The 19,616-nt window shown below is 38.8% G+C and overlaps 1 protein-coding gene, 1 long non-coding RNA gene, 1 other non-coding gene and 1 pseudogene across 9 annotated transcripts in view; 3 read left to right on the top strand and 1 right to left on the bottom strand.

Annotated features, from left to right (window-relative positions):
* Positions 1 to 2,873, top strand: part of LOC143877504 (protein transport protein SEC13 homolog A-like) — a 28,306-nt gene extending 25,433 nt beyond the window's left edge. The window contains exon 2 of one of the 2 annotated variants that reach the window (XM_077379588.1): positions 2,497 to 2,873. The gene's annotated coding sequence lies outside the window, so the exon portion shown is untranslated. Of the gene's footprint in view, positions 1 to 1,770; positions 2,078 to 2,496 lie in introns of those variants that run through there. The other variant, XM_077379589.1, reaches the window with a different exon arrangement.
* A 722-nt stretch (positions 2,874 to 3,595) lies between these two features.
* LOC143878018 (U1 spliceosomal RNA) lies at positions 3,596 to 3,760 on the top strand. The gene has a single exon (XR_013250849.1). It is a non-coding gene; the product is annotated as a U1 spliceosomal RNA (small nuclear RNA).
* A 952-nt stretch (positions 3,761 to 4,712) lies between these two features.
* LOC143877506 (protein transport protein SEC13 homolog A pseudogene) lies at positions 4,713 to 6,105 on the top strand (annotated as a pseudogene).
* A 7,209-nt stretch (positions 6,106 to 13,314) lies between these two features.
* Positions 13,315 to 18,813, bottom strand: LOC143876638 (uncharacterized). 6 transcript variants are annotated; one of them, XR_013250445.1, is made up of 4 exons: positions 18,462 to 18,593; positions 16,135 to 16,247; positions 14,798 to 14,860; positions 13,315 to 13,776 (listed from the first exon to the last, which is right to left on the bottom strand). It is a non-coding gene; the product is annotated as an uncharacterized LOC143876638 (long non-coding RNA). The 6 variants fall into 6 exon arrangements; XR_013250444.1 differs by having other exon boundaries at positions 18,485 to 18,589; XR_013250443.1 differs by lacking the exons at positions 14,798 to 14,860; positions 16,135 to 16,247 and adding an exon at positions 13,940 to 14,005 and having other exon boundaries at positions 18,389 to 18,593.
* Between the last annotated feature and the right edge of the window lie 803 nt (positions 18,814 to 19,616).

Here is a 19,616-nt window from a genome sequence, read left to right on the forward strand (position 1 = left end):
GACTGGAAAAGAAAATGGAACTGGCAGGGCAAATGAAAAGAAGATGGAAAAGAAATGGAAAAAAAAACCAGGCGTTAGTTGCCGTAAAGCTTTAGAGAAAATGAACAGAAAATAAGGAAAATTGAAATGGTGGAAGGGAATAAACGAAAGCAGATGAAAAGAAAATTGAAATATAGAACGAAAATGGTTACTGATATCTGCACTACCATGTTTTAATAATTGCACACTCTAACTAGTGTAAAACGAATACAAGGTTGAAACAGCAAGCGCTAATTAAACTCAGCATTGTGCATGAATCAATGGTATGAAATCTACTGGAGACAATCAAGGTCAGAAGCAGTATGTAATCAAGGAACCAAAACCAGTTTCGAGGTCTGTAACAGTCCACATTATAACTATTCTATAGAGGAAATAAAACTTAAACAAAATAAGCTAATAGATGTGAAGTCTGGTTGCACGAAAGAGCTCAGCTCAGTTACATAATGTGAAACATTCAAAAACTCAAATATTTGTGATAATTCAGTCCATGAATCCAGGATGGGTGTTTGTGCCAATAATATTTGGTGAGGTTAAATAGGATGAAAATGAGAATCTGAGTCAGGATCAGTAATTACAGGTTCAATCTGAAACTAAACAGTTTTGAAGTCGGGAATTCAGGATATATAATAAAGATATATTTTTTCGTAAACAAAGAAACCAGCAGAATGATATTTTGAAGTTGAAGATGACTGCCGAAATGGCAATAGAACAGTTGCTCTAATAGATATTAGAAATAGCAATGGATTAGTGAATACACAAATTCAGATAATCCAACCAGGCTGAAATATTTCCAAATACGATACCAACTTAATTTGAATAACATGTTCATGACATGTTCAATGATGACTTTGCTCACAGTGATAAACAAATGTGAAATTGAAGGCGACAATGAAGAAGTACCCTTGGAGATGGCAATCGAAGAGTTTTTGCATGCTCTACATATAGTCATTGCAAATCAGAGGACGCAATTGCCAACTATGACCTTAGATGAGAAGATGAAAAGAACAACAATACATGAGCAAGCAAGCCAAACAAGAGCAAGCATCATTAGCTCAAAAAATAATTCGGAGCTTTTTATGTCATAGCAAAGGTTGAAGGTTCAAAATAGCAATATTGGTAGGTACATTGGCCAGTGCCCGCACTAATATGAAGATTGACCAATATGCCTTTGGATAATTTTGTTTGTCTCATAGCCCAAGTTTTGCAATAATACATATTGTTTCCACCATAAATTCGTGCTGACTTCTATTATCCATGATTTTTTTTTATTTAGTTTAACAAAAATCTACATTTTGACAAGTTTGACGTGATTTACAATGCTTCTAGCATGTTGGGAAGTTTGTCAGGCTTACCCATCAAAAAAAAAAAAAAAAAAAGTTTGTTAGGCTTCTTTTGTTTGCTTGTATGTGGATTCTTTTGTGAAATACTTTTTCTTAAAAGATTTTCCATTTTTTTTTTTTGAAATGGAAAAAGTGACAGTGGTGCAACATGAGGACTTCCCGGGAGGTCACCCATCCTAGTACTACTCTCGCAAAAGATTTTCCATTATATTACGTAAACTAGAAGTGTAGAAAGAAGTGAACATAAAAAAATGAGCAATATAATTATGTAACAAAATAACACAAGCCACGAAGCACAAGTTAGTAGTTTAGGTATACATTAAAAAATAAAAGGTAAAGAAACATCCAAAAACAACGGATAATGCAAAATTGACATCAATACATGTTACAGAAAAAAGATGCAAACGAAGGAACGATTGGGTGATGGGGACCATCATTCAAAGAGTTCTAAATGGGCCCAATTCCCGTTAGTGGGGTCCAGTTCTAACGGAAGCTTTAGCTGATCAGTGATTTCCATACAAAAGCCACACATAGAAAAGGAATATTCATTTGAGCTTTCAATACAAAACAGTATTTGCAAAGGGTGGCTTCAGTTGATTGTGGCTTCATCTGTTTGTTAGCATTTTGTACCTGTCCTTGGTGGACGCCTTCCACCATGGAGAGAGCTCTCTCAAATGAAAAACTCTAGCTTGTGAACAGTGTATTTCTGTCTTATTTTGAATATCTGCAAAGGTATTTAGTCAGGGGCTGTGGCTCAGATCAACCCCAATCAGTTACATAATCAACATACAAAATGCTAACTTGCTTATACAGTAGCCTGAAATAGTTAGCTTAGTTTGGATTCTCTAACTATGAAATTGGGTGATTCATCACCCGACGTTTGGAAGTTTTCATTCAAGTTAAGTGTATGCTTGAGCATGTTTGTCATTGGCCAGAGACTATCATGTCAAAATCGGTCTCACATTTTGGGGTTTTTTTTACTTATTGGTAAATTTTGATTCATTTTACTGCTGAAGGAACTTTTCAGACCTACCCACCCACACACAAAACATGAAAAAAGAAAACGAAGAACAGTCTGTTCATGAATTCCTTTCTGTTTTCACATCATTCTCTGCAGATTTTTCCTCCATTTCTCTCAAAAAGGATTATTATGTTCTGTTCAAAGGCAAACTCCTGCAATAGTTCCAAAGGATTATTATGCAATAGTTCCAAAGTTTGATTCCAGCCCATCAACCGATTAAATAACTGACAACCACTGAAAGTAATTGTTTCCGACCTTGCTTATTCCACTGTAATCTCTACAATCAATACCTGCCTCCTCCATAACGAAGGATGTGTTCAGATATAGGGATTGCAGGCCAATTCAAATTCTTCTTCACCTCTCCTGTACTTTGAATGAATATATTTGTAGGAATTCTCAGCTAACACTTAGATTTGGAAAAGAGAAATGATACTGTCATACCCGTTATTTCAAATCTAAATAAGCATTTCCTACTTGGAAAGGGAATATCGAGTGGGCAGCCATGTAGATGTAACCTTCTGTATGTATGCATGTGTTATCAAACTGTTTCGGGCACTGAAGAGTGCGACATTTTACAACCATGCTCACTAGATCTGCTTCGGGGAGGAGACAGGAGACTTGCTTATATTTTGAGGAGATAATTTCCTCTGCTGGATATCTAAATTGTGAGAAGCACAAGGGAAACTTGACCTGGACCATCCATATGATTTCGACTTCATCTGGTGGTTCCCAACTAGGGGCATATATATGCGAGATCACGGTAGTTGATTGTATAGAACATCATGAGGTGAATCAACGGCTCTAATTAAGTAAATGAAAAAGAAGCGGGACATAATAAATATAGGAGACTGATATCTGCACTACCACATTTTTTTATATTGGCACTACTCACTTTGTTTTACACTATTGTGATTGGTTGTTGATAGCACTTGAGCATCATAAGACCCTATTAAAGCTAATTAAAAAAAGGGATTTGCCAAGATCCATCGGGCAGATGGTGTGTTGCATGTCAGACCAGTCACACAGGCTCACTCTTCTGCAGCTTTTGTCTTCATTCACAAGGTTGCTCGTCGGTCATGCAACAGACCATCTCTGGGAAATGCCATTTGCGAGGGACACTAGCAATTCCCTTAAAAAAAGGATAAAACAATCTGAGTAGTGCCAATATCAAATTATCATAATGGGGATATCAGGCATACTTACCTGGATGGGGCCTTTGGGCGATCAAGAAGGCCCATGGCCTAGGTTAATTATCAGCCTCCATTGCACTCTGGAGGGCTGCCTGCTTAGCATTTCCTCAACCTGTAGAAACAGTGCACGTCATATTTTGTGTCAGATGGCGTACTCGCGCGGCTCATACCATAACATAAAGAAATTCCATTGGATTTAGTGAGATTTGCTACAGGGTCAGCCCTTATAGTCCCTTATTTTTCAAAATGGACCGTACGGACCACAATATAGGATGATCAAAACCGTCCATGTGATGGGCCATAATGTAAATAGGTTGTGCCCAAAAAATAATTTCCATAGGATGATCCTAGCCATCCAACCTATAGAGGTTTTCATAATATGCCGTTCATCCATGGATCGGAGGGATGTGATCATCCTATAGAAATGATTTTTAGGGGTGAGTTATGCCCGGTTAAATTCCCTACAAATGGTATAAGAGCCCAGGGCATGGTAACCCCGGTTTTCGTCTGAGTGCGGGAATGTCCCTTGGAGAAGATCTCGGAAACCCCGGTGTAGTATCTCATGGTTTCCACTCTCTAATCTTCACCCCATCTTCTATGCTTGTCTTATTCCTTCCCATCCTCCAAATCTCCCAGCCAACTTCAAGCAAACAAACAGAGCATATATAAATCTACTAGGTGGAACTGAATCTCCTTAGAATCTCCTAAGATATACTAACCACTATTTCTCTCAAAAGGGAAGCGATATATTCATCCCCTTTCTTCCTGGGCCCAGCCCCCTCCTGTGTATTTATGACTACGCTTCCACACTACACGGGGTAGCCCAAGGAAGAAAAGGCGGTGAACATATCATTTCCCCTCTCAAAAACACGATTTCAGGCTAATTAAATAGGGCTTTGCTAGGGACTTTTGCAGAAAAAGGCATCTCGTGGCTGGCTGTTGCATGTGATAGCAGCCACATCAGATGAATTGTGGATAAGACAAAATCTGCTTAAAAGTGAGCCTCTAGGGCTGCTCTCACATGCAACAATTAGCCGTGAAATGCCTTAGTCTGAAAGTCCCTAGCAAATCCCAATTAAGAAACAGAGGAATGCCTTATAAAACCTATTTATAAACCAACATGATAGCAAAGCGAAGTTCATTCAATCCTAAAAACTCCATCTTATTTCGTTCTAGAGACCATGGCTTTAAATTTCGAGACCCTCACCGAAATTGCATAAACCCGAAACGGTAATTTAGTTCGTCCGAAATTTCTGAAAAATTTCTGAATTTCGGTCGAAATCTCGATTTTTCCGAAATTTCACCCAAAAAACCCTAACAGGAAATAAGAGAAGAAGGGGCAGACGATTCAGAGAGAAACTGAGAGAGAGAGAGAGAGAGAGAGAGAGAGAGAGAGAGAGAGAGTGCCTTCTCAGAAGATTGAAACAGGCCACCAAGACACAGTTCACGACGTGGCCATGGACTACTACGGGAAGCGTCTCGCCACGGCCTCCTCCGATGCCACGATCAAGATCATCGGCGTCACCAATTCCTCCCAGCAGCACCTCGCCACCCTTACGGGCCACCTCGGTCCAGTCTGGCAAGTCGCCTGGGCCCACCCCAAATTCGGATCCATCCTCGCTTCCTGCTCTTACGATGGCCGCGTAATCATCTGGAAAGAAGGCCAAAACCCAAACGAAGAGTGGATCCAAGCCCACGTATTCTCGGATCACAAATCCTCCGTCAATTCCATCTCCTGGGCCCCACACGAGATCGGACTCTGCCTCGCCGCCGCCTCCTCCGACGGTAACATCTCTATCTTCACCGCTCGGCCAGATGGATCCTGGGACACTACACGGATCGATCAGGCCCATCCCGTCGGTGTCACGTCCGTCTCATGGGCCCCATCCACTGCTCCCGGATCCCTCGTCCGATCCGGATCCGATCCCCCGGTCCAGAAGCTCGCCTCAGGGGGATGTGACAACACTGTCAAGATCTGGAAGCTTTATAACGGGAGCTGGAAATTGGATTGCTTTCCAGCACTTCTGATGCACTCCGATTGGGTGAGGGATGTGGCGTGGGCCCCGAATCTAGGGCTTCCGAAATCAACGATCGCGAGTGCGTCCCAGGATGGGACCGTGGTTATATGGACGGTGGGCAAGGAAGGTGATCAATGGGATGAGAAGGTTTTGAAGGATTTTCAGACTCCGGTGTGGAGGGTTTCGTGGTCGCTCACAGGGAATTTACTGGCCGTTGCCGACGGGAAGAATAATGTGACGCTGTGGAAAGAAGCGGTCGATGGAGAGTGGCAGCAGGTCACTACAGTGGAGCCCTAGATCCAGGTTTTTTAGCTTCTTCTTTTGATGCTAAACCATTACTCCCTCAATGGCCGTTGCATATTAGAAAAAAAAGTGGTTCCTTCCCATCGCGGAGTCATTTTTTTTAACGGTAGTGGTCGAGTCATTTTATTCCATATCTGTCATAGGATAAGACCCTACATACCCACGATAGTTCTGAGACTCTTCTTATGAAGTAAACTCTGTAATTAGTTCAGTAACAATGGTATTCCATTCATAAAAGAATTAAAATTTTCATTCAATGGAGGTTTTCAATCAAACCAATCACAACATCACAGATGAACCGAAAGCCATAGAAATAGAAGAAAATCGGCCAATTCAATTGAACTCAGAGAGGTTTTCTATTGGGAGATAGCAGAAAATTGTTGAATTCAGAAATAAAACTTCTGGACAACAGGAGAAAGACACTCATGATACCATACCAGTGCCTGTTTGTCTTCAATAGGTGGGCTGCTCTCAGCAGATCTCCCTCTTTGGTTCTGGTCAATTCTCCCCCCAAAAAATGCCCCCTCCATCTCAAAGGTCATTAGGTTTTATTGCTGTATTAGGCAAATCTACAGGACCGTTTTGCCCTTGCTTAACTTCAGTTTTTTGAGGGGAATTCCTGGACAGAAACGTCCAAGACCTCCTTTGTATTTCACTATTTCATTTGAGCAAGAACTACTCTTCCTGGGCAGCCACCGAGTGGTGCGCCTTGAGCCGTTCAGACCGCCACAGTTGCTTTGGGTGTTTGTTTTTTCGCTAGTAATCTGATTCCAATTCCACGGCAGTGTCCTCAATTACATCTAGCTCTGCATCAAACTCCCCCCTTGACTTGAATTTGTCTACTAGTTTGGCTCTTCTCCATGGTAAGGGGTTAGGTGTTGAACGTTGAACACATTGGTGATATTCATTCCATCGGGTAGCTCAATATATTGTCATTAAGTTTTTCCAGCACTTGGCACGGCCCGAATTTTTTTGGATGAAGCTTATGGTATTCTCCGACGTGTTACTGCTCTTCCGGAAGATAAACGCAAACCAGATCTCCTTCAAAGATGAGCTGCCTGTTTTGTTTATCAGCTTGTTCCAGATTAGCCTTCTCAATGTTGGCCCTAACTTTTTTTTGAATGGTAATGTTGGCCCTAACTTGATCATGCATTTCTTGCAATTTCATGATCCGGTACTTTCTTCATTCTAGTTTCCATGCTTTGTAGAGGCAGTAAGTCTAGGGGTCCCTCTTTGGGTTCTTTCCATGGAGGATCTGAAAAGGAGAGAGGCTGGTTGTTCGGTTTTGGATGCAATTAAATTCAAATTCATTCATGTTCGTACGCAAGTTCATACAAACCTTCGTACGTGGACGCCTTTTTTTGAAGCACTTCATAACCTTTACGTGAGAGGGCCCAACATGCTTCCAATTGTCCGGTTGACGACAACGGTTTGCCCATCGGACTGAGGATGCTATGGGCTGCTTAATTGCAAACTAGTCCCTAATTTCTTCCAAATGGCCCTCCATAAGTGACTCGTGAATTTGGAGTCCCTACCTGACCTAATGGCTTTAGGTAGGCCGTGATATCACACCACAGGGTAGAAATACAAATCTGCTATGCGGCTAGTGTCCATGGTTGTCTTACATGGGATGAAATGCGCCATTTTGCTAAACCGGTCCACGACAACCATGATACTGTCCCAACCTCTTGGTGTTCTCAGTAGGCCTAGTACAAAATCCATAGAAACATCAACCCAGGGAGCCTTTGGATCTGGCAGTGGGGTGTACAAACGCCTGTTGCTGCTGCTTCCCTTCGGAGTTTGACAAACTTGGTACCTTTGGACAAATTTCTGCACATCCCTGCCGATTTTCAGCCAATAAAAGCTCTCTTTCACCAGCCACACACTTTTGTCCTTCCCAACGACCTCGGTTGTGCAATTCTTGGATCACTTTCAGCCGTAGGTAAGTATCTGGTATGCACAAGCAATTAGCTTTGAAAAGCCATTCAATAGAAAAAATTCAGAGGTCCAAATGAAAATCTTTGGCATTCCTTTATGTTTGGTCATCGAATCTCTACATGGTTTCTTTAGAAATTGAAATTAACCCAAGAAGACTCCTTCCCCGCTTTTCTTCCATTATCTTTTGTCTTTACTCTTTTGTATGTGATGGATGAATCTACTTCCTTCTTTGAGCTTCTTGTAAATGGTAGGCCTATTAATGGTATGATGAAATGCTATGAGGTGAACTTGTACCAGGCTACGAGCCTACCAATCCTGGGAAGAGTAGTTTAAATGATGTCAATGCTTATGATGGAAAAGGTCTATCTCTATCACCATTAAAGAAATGTCCTCTTCTATAATGAGAAGTTCAGGGCGGTTTAAGATTTCCCAGCTAATCGAGTCAAAACCTTTAGCGTCATCTTACTTATCACTTATCAGACATATGTCAAAAAATAATTTTACCACATTTAGTTATTTGAATTTACTGTGTACCAGAGTAATCCACCAGTTAGATTTACATCCTCAATGTTATTTTTTTGAAAATTGACTAATATATTCATACCAGCAAAATTACAATGGGGACCAGTAGTCCCACTAGATTTACATAGTATGAATTGCCTAGGAGCATTCTCCTTGGCCCAAAAGAAAAACCCATTACCCCTTACATTACCCAATAGCCTCAATTGAATCGAATAAAGCAAAAAGTGCCATATTTGTGGAACCTCCAAGTCAAGATCGTGACCTGCCACGTCACACCGATTTCTCCACTGCAATCTGCTGGCAAATTCGATTTTCAAAAATTCCGCCGAAGGCCCAGAGCTATTGTGAGCCCCTAATCGTGCACGATAGCCAACCACCCAACATCATCATCCGATCTCCGGCGGCCTCCACCTCTAACCACCACCAACACCGACTACTCCCCATTAAAAATACATCAAATTCTTCTACCATCTTCTCCAAAACCTACTTTCACTAACCCAAAATCATTCCATCCAAAAGTATACTCCTAGCCCTAACCCTAAACCGTAACCCTAAACGCTATACGACTCCCTCACTTCCTTCCCCAATGAACCCTAACCCTAACCCTAACAACCCTAAAATTCCCCTCATCTTCATCCTCCTTCAAACCTTAACCCTACATGGTTCATTGCCGCCTATGTTGCATGGATTCGGATTCGCGTGTCGGGATCCGATACGGATTCGAGGTCTTGGATTCGGCAAGACCCCGAAAGTAAGATTCAGATTCGGTAATTTTTAAATAAAATTAAATTATCAAAATTTAAATATGTATGTATATGTGTGTGTGTGTGTGTGTGTGTGTGTGTGTGTGTGTGTGTGTGTTTGTGTGTGTATATTCATGAAAAATATGAGGGTAGAGGGTTGTTGCGAGTTTTGTATTAAGAGAGTCAAAGGAGGAAGGGGGTCGATGTTCGCGGGTCGAGGCACCGGGGTTTTTATTAAAAGGTTAAGTGTTGTGCTTTAATATAAAAAAAAGTTAAGAAAACACATTTAAAGAGACAAAACGAAGAATCAGATTCACCCGAAAAAACAGGATTCGTGTGGAAAAGAGACAACGATGAATCGGATTCGCTCGAAAAAAACAGGATTCGTGCGGGACACAGCTACGGCAAGAATCCGGGTGTGTCCCACGTGAATCCATGTCCGATTCGCCTGTGGAGACGTGTCGACACGGATTCGGCATAGGGGGGCAAAGAATCCATGCAACATAGATTGCCACTATCCACAACCTCCCTAAGCTCCATATCCAACCTCCTTCTTTTCCTTTGAATCCGAACACCCTTTTCCTTACATCAGCCCCTTCCATAGCCTCCAACAACTCCCCCATCCATTTTCTCCATCAACCCTAACTAGATCCGGCCCTTTCACCATTAAATCCGGCCTTCTTGGGCCCAGCTCCTGCCATTCCGCCCTATATATGGCCCCCGGCTTTCCATGACACCTGGATCCAATAATCCACGGCCTCGCACCGCCTATAGCCGGCCTTCCATGGCTCCAGGTCTAGCACCCCACGGCTTTTCACGGCCACAATTTTCCTCAATGTTGATCAGCTCTTCACAATTTTTTTAATTTGACGGTTGGAGGTAAATAAGTCAATAATCAGTGTACGGTATGATGACATTTAGAAGACTATGCTTTCAAACACTTATAATGATGGCTCATATAAGGGTTCCAATTGATTGATTCGGCAATGATTCTCTGGACTTGAATAATATCAATATTTTCATCACCTTTTAGTTCTTGCACCCTTTTGTTCTTCAAACTTATTATGCATTTCCCAGTACCGTCTTGACTTTTGAGTTAATGTCCAGCATTGTTTCAATAATCCACCATCAGCATGTAGTTGATTTATATTATTTGGGGCTCTATGCTTAGGGGTGGTTATTAAAATGAATGCATGTATCTCCTTCAATCTATTGGATTCTGGACATTGATCTCTGTTGCCCTCTTCTGTTTTCAATAAATGTTCTGGCTTCATATGCTTTCATCTCTTGGTTTCTTTAGTTTTTTGTACCATCTTTAGTCAATTTTTCTTTAGGCTGCATCTCACCTCGTTTTTCTATTTCATCTAAAATCTTTTCCTCTGGTATTTTATTTTGTTTCTTTTCTTCAATGCCCCTTAATTTTTTTTAGTTTTCCAACTTCATTTGTGGTTCTGGTGATGTTACATCTTCAATATCTGTAATGACATCGAGATTCCTGGTCATCTTTGTGCAAAGTTACTCAAACTGAAATATTTTTGTCTTAGAAAAGAAATGGGTTTAATGTTTGTAGCAACAATTGACAATGGTCTGAAATATGTCGCGAGGTGGTGGATGGAGCAAGTAAAATTTAGATGTTATCCACATAGCTCTTGCAGTTGCTTTGTTTAATGTAGTTTTTCTATTAAAAAATCCTATAGCATAGGTTAAGACTCCGTATATTTCAGCCCTTCAGAGTGAAGGTGTATGAATTCTCCATTTGATAGCATGCCTATGTCGGTAAAGGGTTTTCTTGAAAGTTCCCCTCGGTTCCACTTTTCCACTCGTTTACCCTGATGGAGCAACCGTCCCCATGTTATCTCGAAGTGTCAAGTACATATTGATCTGTGTTTCTGAAATACCATAAAGATGCTCATGTCCCTCCCAGAATAGAAGTGCTTGCGGTTGAAACGGATTTTGTTAAATAAAATAACATTACGATTCACAAACGGCTCTTATCGTTCGTTTTCCGGTGGAAGCACACGAATCTAAAGCTCAGAAAGCTAAGGTAAGGGTTTTTGACCGTATTGACTGATTCGCCAAGCATTTTGTCTCTATTCCTTCCCGTTATTGAGGATGAGAAGTGTGCATGGGGATTCCCTGGAGTGACAGAAGCGAATAAAGTGGATAATTAGTGTATGATGATGGGGCTAGAATTCTTCTTTCCATAGTTAGAGAACATTCCAACTGTCATCAGTTGAAAAGCAGGCAAATGAATGAATGACCTTCCTTGAAAAAGTGCCACTGGCAAACTTACCGATAGAAAGAATAAAAACTAATTAATAGAACCGCCTAAGGGCTCTCATTTCGGGGCCTCCGGCTCGCTCTGGACTTACTTCAAGGAAAGATAGGATTGGGCAATCCGATGAAAACACTTGTGTCCTATGAAAGGAGTTGGGCTTATCTCAAACCATCAGCCCATAATTTTTTTGAAAAAAAAATTCCAATGTATAAACGTCTTGGATATCAGTTTTGCCAGTCAAAATTTTCCTTTTAAAAAGAAAACAGTCAAAAGTATCCAATATCACGGCCAATAAGAACCCATTATATCAGATTTTCAGTATCAGCTAGTAGCTGATGTAGTCAATACATAGGAAACTTGTAACCTCTTACTCATCTTGCTGATGCCAGTTTCTAACTCATGTAAACCCAGAGTGCATATTAAGATTTAATTCTGCCATGTTCTCATGAAGGGCCCATCCAATTCCGAATCCTGAAGTTGTGAGCCTGTGACCCGATCTAGGATGGACCTTTGAATATACAAAGCCAAATATTGATGTGACATTGGTCTTGAATATGAAATCTCTTAATTATATTTTTTGTTTGTTTTAGCAAAAGGCATTTGGTTTTGAGTGTTTTGACAGCATGAACTTGCAAAATATATGTCGAAGATACTGTTTTGATTGGCCCCATTTTGAGGCCTTAGCATGAAAACATTCTGGGCCACCAGATCAATGGCCTCCAGCCTCTAACACCCAATGTAAGCGTTTTTTATTTTCGATTTCAGTATAACTTTTGATTTTTCCACTCTTCTCCTATTTGCTTTCTTCTGCATATTGAGGGAGAGAATTGTGGGTGAATTATTGGATTATGAGAAGTCGATATGCCACAGGCAGAGAAGGATCATGGTTATTGGCTTTGATCCTGAATGGTGATTCAATCACTCAATATTTTGGAAGATACAAGCAAAACAAAAAGGAATAGGAATGTCTTCATTTGGAATCTGGGTTCTTCTCTTTATTTGTTTACTTATTATTTTTTCTATTGATATTGGCACTACCATGTTTTGCTAGTTGCACTAACTCACTTGTCTTTTCTTATTTAAACGGCTATGAAAAGTTATTACAGTTACCAAAAACTCTTAGAAGCCCATTAAAAAAGGAAAGACAAGCTCACTTTGTGCAATTATTAAAACATGGTAGTGCAGATATCAGTAACCATTTTCGTTCTATATTTCAATTTTCTTTTCATCTGCTTTCGTTTATTCCCTTCCACCATTTCAATTTTCCTTATTTTTTGTTCATTTTCTCTAAAGCTTTACGGCAACTTACGCCTGGTTTTTTTTTTAACATTTCTTTTCCATCTTTTCATTTGCCCTGCCAGTTCCATTTTCTTTTCCAGTCAAGGAAAGCAACTGACCAGACTCGAAAAGATTCCAAATGAGACAAAAATGCCTGACTTCATTTTCCTCATATTCCACTTTGTAAAACACTTCTAAAAAGGAGCTCCCTTTTAGTGAATAAAATGGCACCAATAGTGACAAAACACCCTTCTAAGGGTTGAATTTTTAGAAAAATATCCCCATCACTAAAGCCCCATATGGCAACCGAATGTGACCAATGGCGAGCGGAGTCTTTGCACAGAAAATACGGTGTGGAATTAGACTCCGGCCACTGAAAGCTGTTCTGCCGGAAAAATAAAACCATAATATACGTTTAGATTTAAAACCACATATAGGGCCTGTTTGGATACCTCATATATTGTATTTGGATTTGGAATTGAGTTTTGAAAGAGTGTCGAGATCCTCTCGATTTGACAATGGAACGAAATTTCTTACAAAATGATGAAAATGTGTAATTGCAAATTTCTCAAGGCTTACTGCCCAGGTAATTAAAAAAAAATGCTTATCACATGTGTATGTGGCAGGTGTGAGGTATGTCTTATAAAGGACCCTAAAAAGACACTTTTGTTTGGCATTTCCTATTACTAGTAAAACGCACTTGCACGTGCATTTGACAAAGATATAAATAACAGAATGGCCTGAATAAGTAAAGTGAATATCAATATGGAAAAATACAAGAGCACTTTATACAGTGTCAACTTTTAATGCTCAATATGCATTATAAAACAAGGCTCACTTTTCATAGAATTGACTTGATTGATATGATTTTAGGGATCCTTCAGCTTTGTTTCTAGGTTAAAGGAAAGAGGATGTTGGCCTCAACAAATGTTCAAAGATTGCCACGATTTCACAAATGTCCTCAAATGCATCTATGATGCCTCATCTGCTACTGGATGTGATGATCTGTTGTATACACTCCATGACTTTGGTCTTTCAGGGCTGAAGCCATTCATAATTCGTATCAGTTATTCTTGCAAAACAGAATTTTTCTCAAAAAACCTTTGCTGCAAAACATCAGACCCAGGAAGAATTTGGTTCTTATTCATACTGAACATGCATGAAAAATCTAATTCATATCTATTACTGTTAAAAAAAAGATAATCATATCAATCAAGTCACTTTTAGAAAAAAAATCAACTCGCACATATATTAGCAATGTCCAAATACCTTCCAATGTATCTCAAAGACTTTGCAGATGAACCATCCTTATGGAGCTTGCATTTCTCCAAATAGCTAAGATATTGTTAAGCAAGAACAGCTAAGAAACTAATAAAATTATAAGAAAGTTCAGAAAACTGATTTGTATGTACTTTGCTGTTCATCTCAGTTTATGTTCACTGAATAATTTTTTCCTTTCTTTGGAATCTATATTGTATGAAATAACTCTAATAACTAATGATACACTGGATTACCGTACATACCACAAATACATGACTGAAAAAAGAAAAGAGATGCAGAAATATATGAATGGGAATAAGATAAAGTTAACCATGGGAAGTGTTGGGGATGGTGAGGCCACCAAACATATTCATCAACAAATCCAAATCCCATATTCTTGCTAGGTAAACTTGTTACTGAAACAAAAATAGAAGATAGTCTTTGGAATTTAAATGGAAAACAATACAAAAATTTGAATGCAACCCAATTTTAACAACCTGTGCCACTGCTAATCTGACGAAGAAAGACCAAGAAGTATAAAAAGATTATGGCGAAAGCATGCGTAGCAAATGAAGAAAAGTGTGCCAAAATGCAAGAAACAGTAGAAAGATCATCTACAACTGCTGCTTTGGGATTATTTCCTATTATCCTAGCCACTACTGGTTTCATCCAGTCTAATCTTATAGTATTGCTTAGGAAGAATCCTTTAGAAATTAACTTCCTAATAAAGCACATTCTTGTATGCCAACTGCCCATTTCTCCATTTCTCAAGTCAAATCCAGTCTTATAACTTCACCATTACAAAGAAAATGGAAATTCTAAACCCAAGAAGAAAAGAATGAAAGATAATTTATTCACAGATTTTACCTGAAAAAAGGAGCTTTTCTTGAAAATCTCGAGTAATAACAGACCAGTAGCCCCCTTCACACCCTTGAAATACAGAAAAGAGATAAAATAAAGTATGTTCGAATCCTCCAAATCCAATGCTTTAATAGTATTATGCATCTACCCAAGGACTACACCTTACAAACCACCAGATCTTATGCAAGGGAAAAATATGTAGGTGAAAGGAAGACCGACTCAAGAAAATAGCAGTTTCAAATGAAACAAAAGAAAGACACGATTCTAATGGTAAAAAGGAAGAAAGCCTAGGATACTAAGAGGAAAATAGGGAGCTTTGCTGAAGTACACGAAGATCTAAAATGGAAAAAAAAGGCCATGTCTTCAAAAAAGATCATCCAGAACAGAGCAAAGATCAAATGGAAAAAGGTAAATGACTCATGAAAACATGCATCTAAGAATAGCTACTCATAGAACCATAGTCACCGAAGAATCAACTTCAAATATACAACTCACATAAACTATACCACTCACCTCGGGAATGAAAGAAGCAAAATCTGAATAGGAAAACTGTATATTTAAGTTACTTCAATTGTGTCCATGTCAATTTATAGACAAACATATACAAGTTGAATAAGGATCAAGGATAGAAAAGGAAGAATGTATCAAATCAGGTTCTCTGACCTGATGCCGAAAACTCAAAAAGGTCCAGTAAACTTTAGTGGGAGATGTACTCATTGTGAAATTAAAGATATCTTCATCTAAAAAGTTGAAAAATGAAAATCAAGAAGCCCCTCTAAACAAAAAGAGTTACAAAGAGGGGATCTTCTTTGCAACAACCTACTTCTATACCTACTTCTATATGCATCTCCTACCAAGCTATGAAGCCTCCCATTGAACCTAATTGTATGTGACACCTTTTTTCGATCAATTCAACAGTTCACATCTTAAAAGTTGTTGTAAATTTCTTTGCTTTGAGCATAGATCTATTTTTTCATTTGACTGGACTATCATTCGAGCCTTTTCCCTATCAATGTCGAAATAATTGATAGCATTCCATTACAAGTTGGGCCACTTGTTCAATGATCCAAACTATTTATTTGCATAGCAAGACCTTGCAAATACATGGTTCGGATAATTGAACATGTGGGGCCACTTGTACCTATGCTCACGCACCATATAACAACTCCTAAATGAATTACCCAACACTCTGCATAATGAAAAAAGAAACACATGAAGGAGAATACACAATGTAACATTAGAGACGTTCAGTTCCAACTGCTATTAAGAAAGCATTTCTTTTCATTCACTCTAAGTTAGCAAGATATAACCAACAACAACAACTGGCAGAGATAAGGGCATACCTCATCCCCAGAATTCCAAACAGAATTTTCTAAAGTGCATCTCCAAAGGAATTTATTTCTAACAGTTAATGCCTTTCTCTTCAACCATCACTTTTGCTGCCTCACCAAATGGCCTGTCAAAAGCATCAACCACAGGAACATCGTTCTCAATTGAGCTTCAATCCCAAATATAAATCATGCAGGCTTAAACTTTCAAAGCAACAATTTACATCTCGTGTCGAGAGGATTGAGGGTTGGGAGAGACTCACCTGTTGACCAAATTAGAAATCAAAATCTTCTGCCAATGTCATTGTCCAAGTGACATACACAAATACTATAACAATAAAGACACAGATGCAAGAGGTAAGGTCACGAAAGCCCATTCGTTGGACTGTAATTTCACCTCACAAATTCAATGGAAGGATCTATGGAAGGATATCACTGTGAAGACGATACATAATTTAACAACCCCACACCAATAATTGAATAAAAATATTAACAACCCTCAAAGGATGACACCCAACTTCAACTGAAAACTGAGCTTCAATCCCAACAACCGAAGACGAAGATGGCTAGACAGAACCAGATCAATCTTATGTAAAAAGAGAGAAGTAATATGATCATTTCAAGTGAAACATATCTCTTTTCTTTGTCTAATACACCCAGAAAACTGAAAGAACTTGCTTGTATTGCTAGATTTCTTACTGGGGACGGGTTTGTTTTTTGATGTACGAACAATTGCCATTTGGGGGCACAACCACATACATTCCAAAACATAGAAAAGAGAACCATAATTCCATTTACATCTGAAAAAATTTCAACACCAAAGTTCAAAGAAAAAAAAAGAGAAAGAACAAAGGAAGAAGGAAATGAAATCATTTTTCCCATAAACCATTTACCATCCAAACCCTAGAATAAAAAAATACACCCATATAATGCATAATTAGAAAGCCTAGCAAACAGGGCCTAAAGGCAATTTTGATTCAATAATCGGTTTTACACTCAATCAGCCTAAAGACAATTTTGAATCCATAATAAGTTTCACACTCAGATCAATTCACAAATGTGAAACTACCAATCACTCCAAAAGCTAAAGGCGTTTTTAATCTGTTATACTTTAACAACAAATTCCAAAATGAACAGAGCATCATTCAAAGCGAAATTAAATATTGTGATTATCAGATTGCCCAAAGGTAAGAAATGATTCTAACCTAAGGTAATTCGCTAAATAAATTCGCTTTAGCAAATATGATGTCTCAGTGACGATTTCTAAAATTTGGAATCAGAGGCCTTGGACTTGTAACTTTGTGGTCAAGCTTTAAAATCTTAAAACTCAACATTGCCTTGATGAGGCTAGGATCCCAGTTGGTTATAAATTTTGTGTAGCAGTCCATAAATATTTCAAGTTTAAAAGCTTCTACAGTCTAATCATTTGACTTTACAACTGCTCAATCAATCAAATGTTTCCGGAACTCTATTAATTTAATACGACTCTCCATCAAGTTGAGTGATGCAACACAACTTTCCTAGAGATTATATTTAATACCCACTAACCATAGGCATTTCCCATTTTTTTAGATGAACTTTGTGAAAATTTCAACAGAAAAGGGGAAAAAGGAATAGAAGTTTCCACAAACCATTGTCAATTGAAAGTCAATTCTCTCAATCGAAAGTGATAAGGAAAATGACCGTACTTTTAATACTTTCATACGAAAAAAATCATAAGAAATTTTCTTAGTAAATAATGGTTTGTCAGAAAAAATGAAATGCAACACAATTTTCCAAGAGTTTACATTTAATACCCACTTACCATAGGCATTTATTTTCATGTAATGAATATTGCTCTTCTCGGCACTTCAATGATACATAATCTCTTCTTGTAAACCAAAATTTTTAACATATCTAGATATTGCATTTGAAGTTTTATTAAAAAGATAGACACTTGAATAAAAAAATTTAATTCGAAAATATAAACTTCATAAATTGATGGAAATGACTTTAAATGAACAAATAAGAAATTTTACAGGAACTTAATTGTGAGGAAAAAAATCTATTGATAATCTTTATAAGAGGAATGATAGACACAAGGGAGCCGTTGCATAAAGAGCCAAAAAAGGGCTCTTCATTGGATTTACAAATTTATTTGAGCAAGCAAATAAGATCCAAACAAATTTATAATATGCGCAACAGAGAAGTAGTCCAACCCATCAGAATATTGAAAAAACTAAATGGAAACTCTTGGTTAAATCCAAATACTTGGTGAAATTAAGGATACAACCCATGGATCTTGCTTTTGAAGCCAAAATCCACGCCTTCAGATAATGAGAGAGTAAAAAAAAATACTAAACTGAGATATATGGAGCAGTTGCACCTTCAATCAATGGATTTTTAAGAGCCACCCTGTTTGGGTTTCCACATAAGGAGAACTTGCAACGAAATCTCACCCATAAAGAGAGAGAGAGAGAGAGAGAGAGAGAGAGAGAGAGTACTTGAGCAGTTCGGTAGAATAAAAAATCACAAAAAATCATATTTCCGAAAAGCTTCAGAACTTCTCCTTGCATGTTCTCTAAAAAGCAGAAGACGGTATGCAGGGAAACCACACTTTGCAAAAGCATGCATAAGATGGCCAGACACCTCGTGGGACGGGTGATGAAGTCGAGAGAAGAGGCCATGGTGATTGGTTGAGACTGCGGTAATTGTTTGGATACTTCTGCAGAGGTAACTGGGGAGACGAAAAGACAAAAATAGTATATGGTACGGACGCGTGAGATTGTTTTCTAAGAAATGAAAAAGGGAATCAAAGGCCATAAGAACAGGATATAGCGGGAATTTAGGGGAAGATGGTTGACGAAATTTCGAGGTTTAGGCTTTTAGAATAGTAAGGATTTGAGAACGGAACAACGTCACTTTTTTTGTAAACATTCTAAATGGATATTCCACCCATGAGATTATAGACTACAAAAATCAACGGTTTAGCTTTTTCTTGGTGGAACCATAAATGAGTCTTGATTGATCAAAGGCCCATGATTCACCGACCTAGGTGTTCTCAACAACATTTGTCTGAACGTATGGTTATTGTTGGGATCAATGGATCTGATTATGTAAATAAGGCAGAAGTGAGGCCCAATAAGTGTCTTTTTGGAAGGAACATAAAAGTTACATGTGGGACCCTAGAGCTGATCGTGACCATTGATCCGGATGGTTCTACTTGCCATGCTTGGACATCATGAAAAAATATTCCATGGAATATTTGTGAGGACAGTTGTGACCTGTGAAGATGGGCTAGAGATACTTACAGGGCTAACTCTGTCTTTTCAATGGTTCAATGATATTTAAGTCATGTGAGGTGGGTGCTGTCACATGCAACAGCCCAGCCACGAAATACCTTCTGCCATGGTCCCTAGCGAATCCCTAATTTTTAAACATAGGAAATTTGACACAGGGAGGACAAATAAATGACATAATATCAGAGGGGTCAAGTGTTTGTTGAAAATCACAGAAGG

This window comes from Tasmannia lanceolata, unplaced genomic scaffold, assembly GCF_043159265.1.
Source record: "Tasmannia lanceolata isolate RefF3 unplaced genomic scaffold, GAP_Taslan_0.1 ptg000005l, whole genome shotgun sequence".
NCBI classification, from domain to species: Eukaryota; Viridiplantae; Streptophyta; class Magnoliopsida; order Canellales; family Winteraceae; genus Tasmannia; species Tasmannia lanceolata.